The 11998-nt window shown below is 38.0% G+C and overlaps 2 pseudogenes; both read left to right on the top strand.

Annotated features, from left to right (window-relative positions):
• The first annotated feature begins 287 nt into the window (after nucleotides 1-287).
• LOC119530633 lies at nucleotides 288-7279 on the top strand (annotated as a pseudogene).
• An 81-nt stretch (nucleotides 7280-7360) lies between these two features.
• LOC119530631 lies at nucleotides 7361-8301 on the top strand (annotated as a pseudogene).
• The last annotated feature ends 3697 nt before the right edge of the window (nucleotides 8302-11998 follow it).

The following is an 11998-nucleotide window of genomic DNA, read 5'->3' as shown; positions in this document are numbered from 1 at the left end:
TACAGGGGTGCTGGTTTTTTGCAGTACCACCTCAGCCTTTTGAGTGGTTTTCTTCAGGACTTCCCACGTCATCAACAGGGCCTGCTGAGGTGGAAACACAAGTATGTCCCCATTCCCAGGGGGGTTAAAACAAAAACTTCAGACAAAGCTTTCAATAGCCCTTTAGTAAATGGACTTGTGGCACCATTCTCGTGAACACTTTTTTTGAGTTTTTTGTAAGTCTGACAAGTTAATGGCTCTTTGATTTTGCTGGTTAAGCATAACAGGACAAACAAGATCACCAGCCAATGCCGCTTCAGGCAAACAGCGTTGTAAAACTGGTGCGGCACCTCCAGGGAGAGGAGGTGGCAGCAGTGGTAAAGGAGGAGGGGGAGAAGGCCAGGTCATGGTTGTTTGTCTGCCGCCTTTATCAGCTGTTGGAAGGGGAGCCGAGGGCTCGGGAGGTGGAAGACACTTATCAGAGACAGCTGTGGTCTCCCTTTTAGGTACCTCAATTTCAGAGAACTCAGATCCAGCAATATGAAGAGGGGTCAGGGCAGTGCAAACAAGAGCCCATGTAGTAAATGTCTTAGAGGAAATTTTCTGTCCTTGCTCAAAATCACATTTTTAATTCCTTCCAATTCATTCCCAGACATCTAGATCTAATGTGCCCTTATCAGGAAACCAAGGGTTATGCTGAACAATATCATGTGACAAAGAATGCAAACTGTCCTCAGAGACAGAAGCTCCATTAGCCTGCAGCAGCCATTGTAGGGCTAACACATACCGGTGCTGGGGAACAGTAAGAGACTGACCCATATCGTTGAGTGGCTGAAACTACTGAACCACCAGGAAATAAATCACTTGTACTTACTGTGCAGCTTCCAAACGTTGTGGTCAGGATTGGAATGTCCTCACACGGGGCACCAATTGTGAAAGAAGGTTGCCGACTCCATCTCTCTGTTCCTGCAAGAAGTTCTTTATTAGCTTTTTAGCACAGGATTATATAACATAAGCATTCTTTGGGCTACATAATTGTTTTTCCCATTTCCCCGGGCAACCGCGTTTGTTCTAAAGTCATAAGACTAGCATGTTTACAATCTTCGGGTGCAAGCATGAGGATAATAGTAATCTCAGGGAATGATCTCTTCTGAACCAGGTGGGAAAGCAGGGGCACGGAAGGAACCCGGCATCGTTCTCTAACTTAATTGCTTGCCTTCAGGCACACAATGCTTTGGCTTTCTCTCAGCCTGGTGCCTGTCTTCAGGCACAGAATGCTTAGGAGGCGGCCTCCCTGACTAACTTGCCAAGCCAGGGAAACTTCTGTGCCTCCACAAACATAGGTTGACTATTTGTTCCATGAAAAATGTGCCCAAGAGAATAAGGCTGTAGGCATATAAATTACTCAAATGTTCGCTTTAGGAAAATGCTGTAAACCAGAATGTCTGAGCAAATATCCTGCTCACCTGGGGAAACACTCACGTATCATTCAATAAATTGGTATCAAGAGTTGCTTCAGGACTTTCACCTCATGAGATCTACTAATCTTAAACCATTATATCACAAACTTTGCCTGATCTCAAGCGGTTCCCTGCTTTGAAAGACCTGACTTTCACCACTTGAGCACACACTCCCAAACACTATAAATAGCCCTCTGACATTTCCCTTCTGGAGATCTTACTGTAACTCTGACAAGACGGCATCCTTCCTTCACGTCTGATGAACTCAGCTTTGCTTAATCCACAGCTCTTATGGTATCTTTTGGGGAGACAACATTGATGGATTTGAGGTCAGGAAGTTCAGCTAGGAACTCGAGTGTGCCCTCGATGGCATCCACACGAAGAGCTTTTCCCGTGGAACATGGGGCAGTTACTGAAAGCAAGCACTTGACACTGTTTTTCCTCTTCTGTTTTCATATCCTTAACTTTGAGTAGTTCTCTAGTAAAGTCCGAAGTACCCAGGCAGCCTATTGTGGTGTTCCTATGGAAAATAAAGCACTGGGAAAGTGAAGGAAACCATGGCTTGCCCTTCATCTACCCGTTGCTGGTCTCCATGCAAAGGAAGTTGTATATGGGGAGACTGCATCCAGGGCTCCAGGGGCACCAGCACCATTAGCTGCTGACTTAGGTGAGGACCTGTGAACTTTACACTCCCTTTTCCCCCACAATAGGGTAGGAGAAGGTGGAAAGCTGGGCTTGGGCTCACACAATGCTTTTAAAGACAATGCTGCTTTTGGTTCACTACATTTAAAATTTTATATTCATATCTTAGAATTGGAATTCTCTGTAAAGAGTTGGAGGTGGATAAAAAGCTTTTCAATTACCATAGTTGGCAAATATTTATTTTTTTAAAAAGAAAGAAAAGTCTTACTTAGAACCATCGAGATTGTTTGGCAAATCATTTTCAGAAAATAAAGCTGTGTGGATCACAGAGCTTTCCTTTGCAACATAAAACAAATTGTGATTATGTTTAGGAAGCAAGCTCTATTTTTCATGACATGCAATGTCCATTTCCATAAGTTTTCCCATCCTTTGTCAGTGTGGATCAAGTTTCATATTCCTTGTATGGGGCCATGTCGTTAGGTTAGACTTCACTTGTGTTTAACCAAATGTGTAGCACATTATCTCCACCCTTCATAATTGTTTTTGCTCTGCTACTGTATGACAAAAGGCCTAGCAAGCTGGAAAAGCCCATATGTCCTTGTCCTGGACTTTCCCCTTTATATTTATTCTCATTGATGCCAAAGTGTGACTTAAGAAATAATAAGGAAAATATTATTTATCCAAGTAAGTATGGACCAGGAAAGCAAGAAATTGCATAACAGTTACTGCAAAGAAGGGTGTTCTGGAAAGCACTTCTGCTTCTAGAAACAAAGTGCCCACATTATAGAGCTAGTAAAGCGATATCCCAGGACTTTCAACCAAAGTCTGTCTCATGCTATTCCCAAATTTCCCTCCTTTCTTCCCTCCCTCCCTCCCTTCCTTTCTCTCTTCCTTCTTCCATCCTCTGGCTATTAGGAAGAACTGTAATGTAGCTCTGAGGAAATGACACATATTTCAATTTTTGTTGAGAATTTTAGCATGAATAATTTATATTTGCATAGAAAAGATTTATGGTTGCACTGAAGTGATGCATAGGGGTAAAGAGAATTCTAGGAGGTCTAGGGAAGATTTACTCTATTTGCTATTGGCTGGTGATAGATCTAGGATGCCTCCTGATCCCCTAATCACTATAATCTGAATGTACACTCTCAAAATTATTTTGTTATCAATTTTTTTCCAAGGGTACAATGTCTGACATAGCTTTCAATGATGTAGCAATTTAAAGCTGCTATTGAAAAGCTTTACATTTCTTATCTTATTGTAATAAAGACAATAAAAATCTGACTAAGTTGCAGGTGTTTATGCTGGCTGCCCATGGTTTTTATGGTTTTTAGCTAAGAATTCCAACTAGTAGACACTCTAATAGTCTTTAAAAGTGGTGAAAAAATGAAAATGCAAAATGCTGCTCTGAACAGGAAAAAAAAAAAAAAAAAACCCTGATTTTCCAGCTTTTCTTACACAGTGCCAATTGTCAATGTGACAGAAATAAAATCCCATCCCAAATTAAAATAATGTGTTTGGAGACATTGAAGTACACATTGATGAAATTTTGTTAAAAGACCCAAGAGAAAGCTATTTGAATTTTATTGAATAGTACTAGTAAAAAAATGTTTGTCTGAAGCATTAGGAGAAATATAACAGTTATTTGGCTTACCCTGGGTATTTGAAGCAGAATATTTTGCTAACCTAGCTTTTGCATAAGGAAACTAAATGCAGAGCTTTGTATAGCCAAAACTTTGGAACTATTTCATGCCCATAAATGCAAATTATTGATAGTAGTGGCAAGAGAGGATCAATGATGCTGTAGAAACTAAATCCTGAGAGGGCTAGTTTGGAAGTATGATTAATTTTGTGCCCAGGAATAAAATGATATGTAATTACTTTATTGTGCCAAAATCTCATGTTTTCATCTCTTAAGCAATAAAATTTTGTCTATCAATAACAATTACCTTTCAAATAGCATTTGTGTGCTGATAGGACCAACAAATAAAACTAGAAAAATACTACCTTGTTATTTTTCAACAGGAGCAATTTTGCGTCATCACAGCATTTATCGGAAAGCCATGTATCTATCTATAGATACTTTTAGTTCTTTGAGAGTGCCTAAAATGGGCATAGCACTAACAATTTATTGGTAATTATTAAATAGCATCTTTCTGTTTGGAACTGTTAAAAGAGCAATAATATCAGTCCATTTTCCTTACCTTGTTATTCTGTTTTTCTTGAGGGGATGAGGTGTTACTAGACTTACAGAAATCCTCCAACCCTTTTTGGGAGGAGGATATTTTCTTTCAAAGATCCAAGTAGGTAAGTAAATGTTTTGATGGAACTTCTGTAGGACAAATACCCCCATTGATTTTGAGGCTTCCAACTAATTACATCATCATTCTTTTTTAAATACAGTAATTACTCACATCTTTAAATTTCTCCTCCCCAGAAAATCTTTAGTGATAATTTGTTTGAACTTAGAATTTTTTTGTCAGAGGTAATTTACCTACAATAAGTAAAATTAACCCTTTATAGTGCATAGTACTATAAATTTTAGCAAATACATATAGTCATGTTACCATCACTTAGCTTACTGATTTGAAATCTTTCCTGATTTCTAATGTAAGTGTTTAATGGTAAGTATTTAGTGCTATAAATTTCCCCCGCATAATTGCTTTATCTGCATTCAATGTATCTTGACATATTTTTCTTTTCAACTTAGTTCTATTCATCTATTTATTTATTTTTAAAATTTATTTAATTCCTTTGAGATTTCTCTTTGTCCCAAGGATTATTTACAAGTGTGTCTAGTTTTACTATCTGCTTCTGAGAGGGGGGTATTTAAGTACCAACTATAATTATAACTCAGTCTATTTCTTCTCTCAACTATATTAATTGTTGCTTCATGTATTTTGAGGTTCTGTTGTTTAGCGCATACAAATTTTGGATCATTTTGTCTTCCTGGTGGAATGATCTGTTTATCATTAGATAATTCCCCTCTTTGATTCTAGTAATTTGGTTTTTGCTCTGATGTCTACTTTCTCAGATATCAATAAAACTACTCCTAGTTTTAAAATTATGTTTACAACTACATCTTTTTCCATCCCTCTACTTTCAACCTACCTATGTTGTTGAATTTGAAGTGTTTCTTATAAGCAGCAAATGGTTGGATTGTTTTTCTTTAAAATCCACTCTGCCCATTTTTATGTTTTGATTGGTATATTTAGATAATAATTAAGATAATTACTGATATCTTTCTGCTTAATTCTTTCATCCTATCATTTGATTTCTACCTGTTTCTTCTGGTTCCTCTGGTTCTCATTACTCTATTTCTCTTTCCTTTTGCTTCCTGATGGTTACCTGAGCATTTTTTTTTTTTAAGATTCTATCTTGATTTATTTATTATGTTTTGAGTGTATCTCCCTGTATTGATTGCTCTGGTTATTACAGTATGAAAATGTGACTGATAATGGTCTATCGTTATCAATATTTTACCACTTCAAGTGAAGTGTGAAAATCTCACTTTCCTTACCTTCCCAACTTTTAAATATCATTATATTGAATATAAAATAGGGCTATATTTTTTGATTCAATTATAAATATGATTTATAAAACTCTTGAGAAAAAAGAGAGTCTATTATTTATCCACATTTCTGTCCTTTTCCTGGTTCCTTCTTGTTGCCTGATGTCTAAGTCTCTCCTTCTTTTATAATATCCTTTCTGTTTGAACATCTTCCTTTAGACAATATTTAAGGGCAGATCTGGTTATGGAATATTATTTAGGTTTTCTTTAGTCTGGGAATGATTTTTTTTTATTTCCCCTTCATTTACAAAGGATAGTTTTGCTGGATTTTAGAATATTCTTGACAATTTTTTTTTCAGTACTGGAAAAACATTGTTCTCCTTCTTTGCAGCCTCCATGGTTTCAGAAGAGAAATTACTGTCATTCAAATTAGTATCCTCATATAGGTAATGGGTCACTTCTTTCTGGTTGCTTTCAAGATTATTTTCTTTGTCTTTAGTTTCAGATGTTTAACTGTGGAAGGGCTGTGGCTGGGAAAGGCTGGGATCAGCCGGTTGTTGCTTGCCTGAGAGTGACTTGGGGTTTTGATCTCTGCAGAAGATTTAATTGTTTTTGGGCAAAGCATATATATATAGACACACTCACACCCCAGAGAAGTACTGATGAAGATGTTGTCATGATAGAAGCTTCATCCACTCCCCCAGGTCGCTGCCAATTGCTAGTGAAGAAATTAATGCTACCTCAGCTGTAGGAGATTGTAACAGTTGATGAAAGCTATTGGTCTCATTCAACCCTTGGACACTCCAGAACTCAGTGGGGCCAAAGTTCAAGTTTTCATACAAGTCATCCACAAGAGACTGCAGTACTGCATTCACAGAACTGCAGTGGAATTTCTCCTGTTATACAGCCCTTGAAGAAGAATGTAGCAGGAATTGTAGACCTTACTGCTGATGAAGATGTACCTACTGCAGTGTCAACCACTTCTGTGAGAATGGAATCATAAACTACAAGTACTTCCGTTAACAGATCCATCTACCTGTCAACAGGTCTCTGATTCTGCTTGTGCTGTCCCCAGCGGCCAACCTTCCATAGTATGAGAGACTCCAGCTATTCTTGCAAACAATAAGTACCACTTTTACTTCCATAGGAGATGATGCAATATGAGACCTACATCTAGTGCTATAATGGAAATTGGCCTCCTGCAATGCCAACATTACTTTTCTGTTGTCCCAAGCACTTGCCCTGTCAATACAGATCACCATGCACTAGGACATCCATGCACAGGTTACTTTTAGCAGCATGACCACCACTTTTAATACCATCACCACCACCACCACACTCCCCACCCAGCTGTCTTGGTTTCAGTGATCTACCTGCCACCTGCAAATGCCTCCAAATATGCAAGAACTTTGTGGAGCAAAGAGTACTTATTGTACCAGCTTATGTTATAACCAGTGGCACTAGCAGACTTAAGCAACAGTGGTATCAAAATTCACGCAAGTACTGGTTTTCATGAAGAGTCTGCATTTGACCTCTCTACCCTGTTTCTTCTTCTCAAGCTGCAACTTTTGGTCACCAGGCTGCTGCTGCTGCTGTCCCAAGTCAACATTATCAAGCATGGCTGCACAGCCCCAGCCCCAGCCCCAGACACCTCCACAAGCCTCACTGTTATGTGGTCAACCTTTGACTACTTCATCATCAAGCCTCTGCCTGTCCCCCGTCTCCTAGAAAACCCTCCTCCACAGAAAGCCTACACCTCAAGCAGATTATGTGCATGCTTTCTCAACCTGTACATGCTTTCTGTTCTCTAATATATTCCTATATAACAGCTCACACTGAGGCATCTCCAACACAAGCTCATTTAACCAATTAAGTTGCACCAATCCCTCATCATCTTCCTTCTACACAGCAGTCAGTTTTGCACTACATTCCAGTTACATGACCCGAAGCACAGAGACTGCTTCCTAATGAAGTGATGCAGAGGTTGGAAGTTCAAAGGAGAATGATGCAACATCAAACATGTGGAACGCTCCCCTCCCCCATCCTATCCACATGGGATGCACCCAAACTGTGGTCCTTGGCATCATATTCATGTGCCTCAGACTATGTCCTCATATCCTAGTCATGTTCCAGAGAAGTCTGCCTGGGAAATGGGGATTGAAGCTGAAGTGACTGGAGCTGCTTATACACCTGGTGCATTGCATCCCCACTTGGCCTATTACCATGTACCTGCTTAATTTCATCACTTACAATTAGGAGCTCTTACTTTAATGGCTCCTGACATGGCAGGATCTCCTCATATCCATTACATTTCATCACTATATTGTATTGCATTGAATGGAACATCATTCAGAGGTATTTTCAGGAGCAATTTTGAGGAGCTGACTTATTCGGAAAAAGGTCAGGAAATGTCAATTATGGAATGTCCCAGGGGACAATGGAAGGTTGTACATATTTGTATAAACACAAAAAGGTAACAAATGATTGGTTCTGAGAGGAAACGTCACTGCAAACCAGATGGGGCTGAAGGGATTGAAAAAGGCACAGAGGAAAAATGTACATCTGTTTATCAGAGGAAGATGAAGACAGAGGTAAGGTCCATGTATGCACTTTTCCAACCAAATGTGTGTTGACCACTGGTTCATCACCAATAAGAAGTTCCCCATAAATAGAGTGGACATTGAAGCCCAGCTACCAAGTAGAAGTTGACAACATGTTTCAGAACTCTGGCCTTCCCTCTCATTCCCATCCTTCTTTGGGCTGCATTCAACCCAAGATGGTATAACATACCTGCTCAGATTTGGAAGCATTGAACTTAGAATGCTGGCTCTGCCATATGGTACAACTAGGCCTACAGTTTATGCACACAATGGATTTTTATTTTTTTGTAACAGCATTTTTTCCCTAGATTTGACAACTTTTCCTATCACTTTCCTGTATTTTTGCATGTTTCTGTGTGTATTGCATTTCTTTGCACATGTTATAAGCTTGAGACCCTAACTTATAAGCAATATTAGCTGCTTTGGTAAATAGAATTGTGTGGTCTTTTTTTCTTTTAACATAGTAACAAGCCTTGAGAATTATGATTTTTTTTTCATCCATTCCTAACCTTTAATTTAATCAATCTTGTGATTTAGTTTAATTATAATGATTTTTTGGAAAATGATAATATTGTGTATTAAAACATTCCTAACTAAGAATAAATTGGCTACTGCGTATTTACAATATGGATTTCTGAGTGAAATGCTCTCTTTAATACTGGGAACAGAATACAAATCATATTCAATCAGATGCAGGTGGCATTTACATCATCAGAGCGATCAATATGAATTTTCTTGGTGTATCATTTTTCTTTCAGCATAATGTGGATAGGGTTGAATACTGTTATCATAAACTTAATCTGCTGTCCTGATTGTATTTTTCCTACATAATTTAGAGATTTATTTTCCTGATTCATTTTGGCTGCTGTTCTCTAATGAACACTAGAAATTAATTTCAATTAGCTGGAATTTACATACTTGTAGATTTAACAAAATTTTAGGAAAATTGAAAAAGATGTGTAGAATTTTGCTCAGTCTTCTGCTAAGCATGTAGAGTTAAGCTATCTGCTTACATTGATTTTGTAAACACATTCAGTCAAGATTTAGAATTGCAGTCATTAGTAGGTATCTGTGCATTCATAGAATTTCTAATGGCACCAGGATAAATTTTATGGCATTTTTTTAAAAATTTATTTTTTACTAGAAAAGTTGTGAGTTTACAGAAAAATCATACAGAAAATACAAGGTTCCCATATAATACCCCCTCCACCATGCACACGGTTTTCCCTGTTTTTAACTCTTTGCATTAGTGTCATGTCTTTGTTACAATTGTTGAAACAAAATACTATTATAATTTTATTATTAATTACAGTGTGTAGTTTATATTAGCGTTAACTGTTTGTGTTGTATTTTCCTTTGTTGTTTTTTTTTAAAAAACATGTTTATGCTAGTAGCATATATACAACAAAATTTCCCACTTTAACCACATTCAAACATATAATTCTGTGGTTGTTAATTACATTTACAATATTGTGCTAGACATCACCACCATTCATTACCAACACTTTTCCCTCGATCGAAATAGAAGCTATGTACCAATTAAGCATTAAATCCCCGTTCACTGCTCCCCATCCCAAACCCCTGGTAATCTATATTCTAGTTTCTGACTATATAAATCTGCTTATTCTAATTATTTCCTGACAGTGAGATAATATAATATCTGTCCTTTTGTGTCTGGCTTATTTCACTCAACATGTCTTCAAGTTTCATCTGTGTTGTCACACGTATCATACTTCCATTTATTTTCTTTTTTTTTTTTTCTTTTTTTTTTTTCCATTTTTATTCAGATTGTTCAGATACCATACAATTATCCAAAGATCCAAAGTGTACAATCACTTGCCCCTGGGTACCCTCATACAGCTGTGCATCCATCACACTTAATTTTTGTTCAATTTTTACAAACTTTTCATTACTCCAGACAAGAAATAAAGTGAAAGATGAAAAAAGAAAAAAAGAAAAGGAAACTCTAATCCTCCCCTATCCCTAACCAACCCCCCTCAATTGTTGACTCCTAGTATTGATATAGTACGTTTGTTATTGTTTATGAAAAAATGTTGAAATACTACTAACTGTAGTATATAGTTTGTAATAGGTATATAGTTCTTTCCTATATGCCCCTCTATTATTAATTTCTAATTGTATTGTCATACATTTGTTCTGGTTCATGAAGTGATTTCTAGTATTTGTACAGTTGATCATGGACATCGCTCACCATAAAGAATCAGACACCACCACCAATGTCAAGTGTCTAACATGCCTCCCCTATCCCCCCCTCTTATCTGCATTCACCTTGGTATATCACCTTTGTTACATTAAAGGAAGCATAATACAATGATTCTATTAGTTACAGTCTCTGGTTTATGCTGATTGTATCCCTCCTCCAATGCCTCACCATTTTTAACACCTTGCAAGGTTGACATTTGCTTGTTCTCCCTCGTAAAAGAACATATGTGTACATTTTATCACAATTGTTGAATACTCTAGATTTCACCAAGTTACACAGTCCCAGTCGTTATCTTTCCTCCTTTCTTGTGGTGTCTCACATGCTCCCCATCTTTCTCTCTCAACCGTATTCATAGTTACCTTTGTTCAGTGTACTTACATTGTTGTGCTACCATCTCCCAACATTGTGTTCCAAACCACACACTCCTGTCTTCTATCACCCTGTAGTGCTCCCTTTAGTATTTCCTGTAGGGCGGGTGTCTTGTTCACAAAGTCTCTCATTGTCTGTTTGTCAGAAAATATTTTGAGCTCTCCCTCATATTTGAAGGACAGCTTTGCTGGATACAGGATTCTTGGTTGGTGGTTTTTCTCTTTCAGTATCTTAAATATATCACACCACTTCCTTCTTGCCTCCATGGTTTCTGCTGAGAGATCCGCACATAGTCTTATTAAGCTTCCTTTGTATGTAATGGATTGCTTTTCTCTTGCTGCTTTCAGGATTCTCTCTTTGTCTTTGACATTTGATAATCTGATTATTAAGTGTCTTGGCATAGGCCTATTCATATCTCTGCTGTTTGGAGTACGCTGCGCTTCTTGGATCTGTAATTTTATGTCTTTCATAAGAGATGGGAAATTTTCATTAATTATTTCCTCTATTATTGCTTCTGCCCTCTTTCCCTTCTCTTCTCCTTCTGGGACACCAATGATACGTACATTATTGTACTTTGTTTCATCCTTGAGTTCCCGGAGACGTTGCTCGTATTTTTTCATTCTTTTCTCCATCTGCTCCTTTGCGTGTAGGCTTTCAGGTGTTTTGTTCTCCAGTTCCTGAGTGTTTTCTTCTGCCTCTTGAGATCTGCTGTTGTATGTTTCCATTGTGTCTTTCATCTCTTGTGTTGTGCCTTTCATTTCCATAGATTCTACTAGTAGGTTTTTTGAACTTTTGATTTCTGCCGTATACATGTCCAGTTCTTCCTTTACAGCCTCTATCTCTTTTGCAATATCTTCTCTAAACTTTTTGAATTGATTTAGCATTAGTTGTTTAAATTCCTGTATCTCAGTTGAAGTGTACATTTGTTCCTTTGACTGGGCCATAACTTTGTTTTTCTTAGTGTAGGTTGTAATTTTCTGTTGTCTAGGCATGGTTTCCTTGGTTACCCAGACCAGGTTTTCCCAGACCGGAACAGACTCAGGTCCCAGAGGGAAGAAATATTCAGTATCTGGTTTCCCTGAGGGTATGTCTTAGAAAATTGCTCCACCCTTTGATACCTCGGGTCACTGTGCTTTTCTGCCCAGCAGGTGACGCCTGTTAGCCTATAATTCTTGACTGGTGTGAGGAGGTATGGCCGTGTTCCCCCAGGCTC

The sequence above is a fragment of the Choloepus didactylus genome, chromosome 3 (genome assembly GCF_015220235.1).
Source record: "Choloepus didactylus isolate mChoDid1 chromosome 3, mChoDid1.pri, whole genome shotgun sequence".
Taxonomy (NCBI): Eukaryota; Metazoa; Chordata; class Mammalia; order Pilosa; family Megalonychidae; genus Choloepus; species Choloepus didactylus.
Note: the sequence above shows the minus strand (reverse complement) of the source record. Positions and strands in the feature narration are given on the sequence as shown.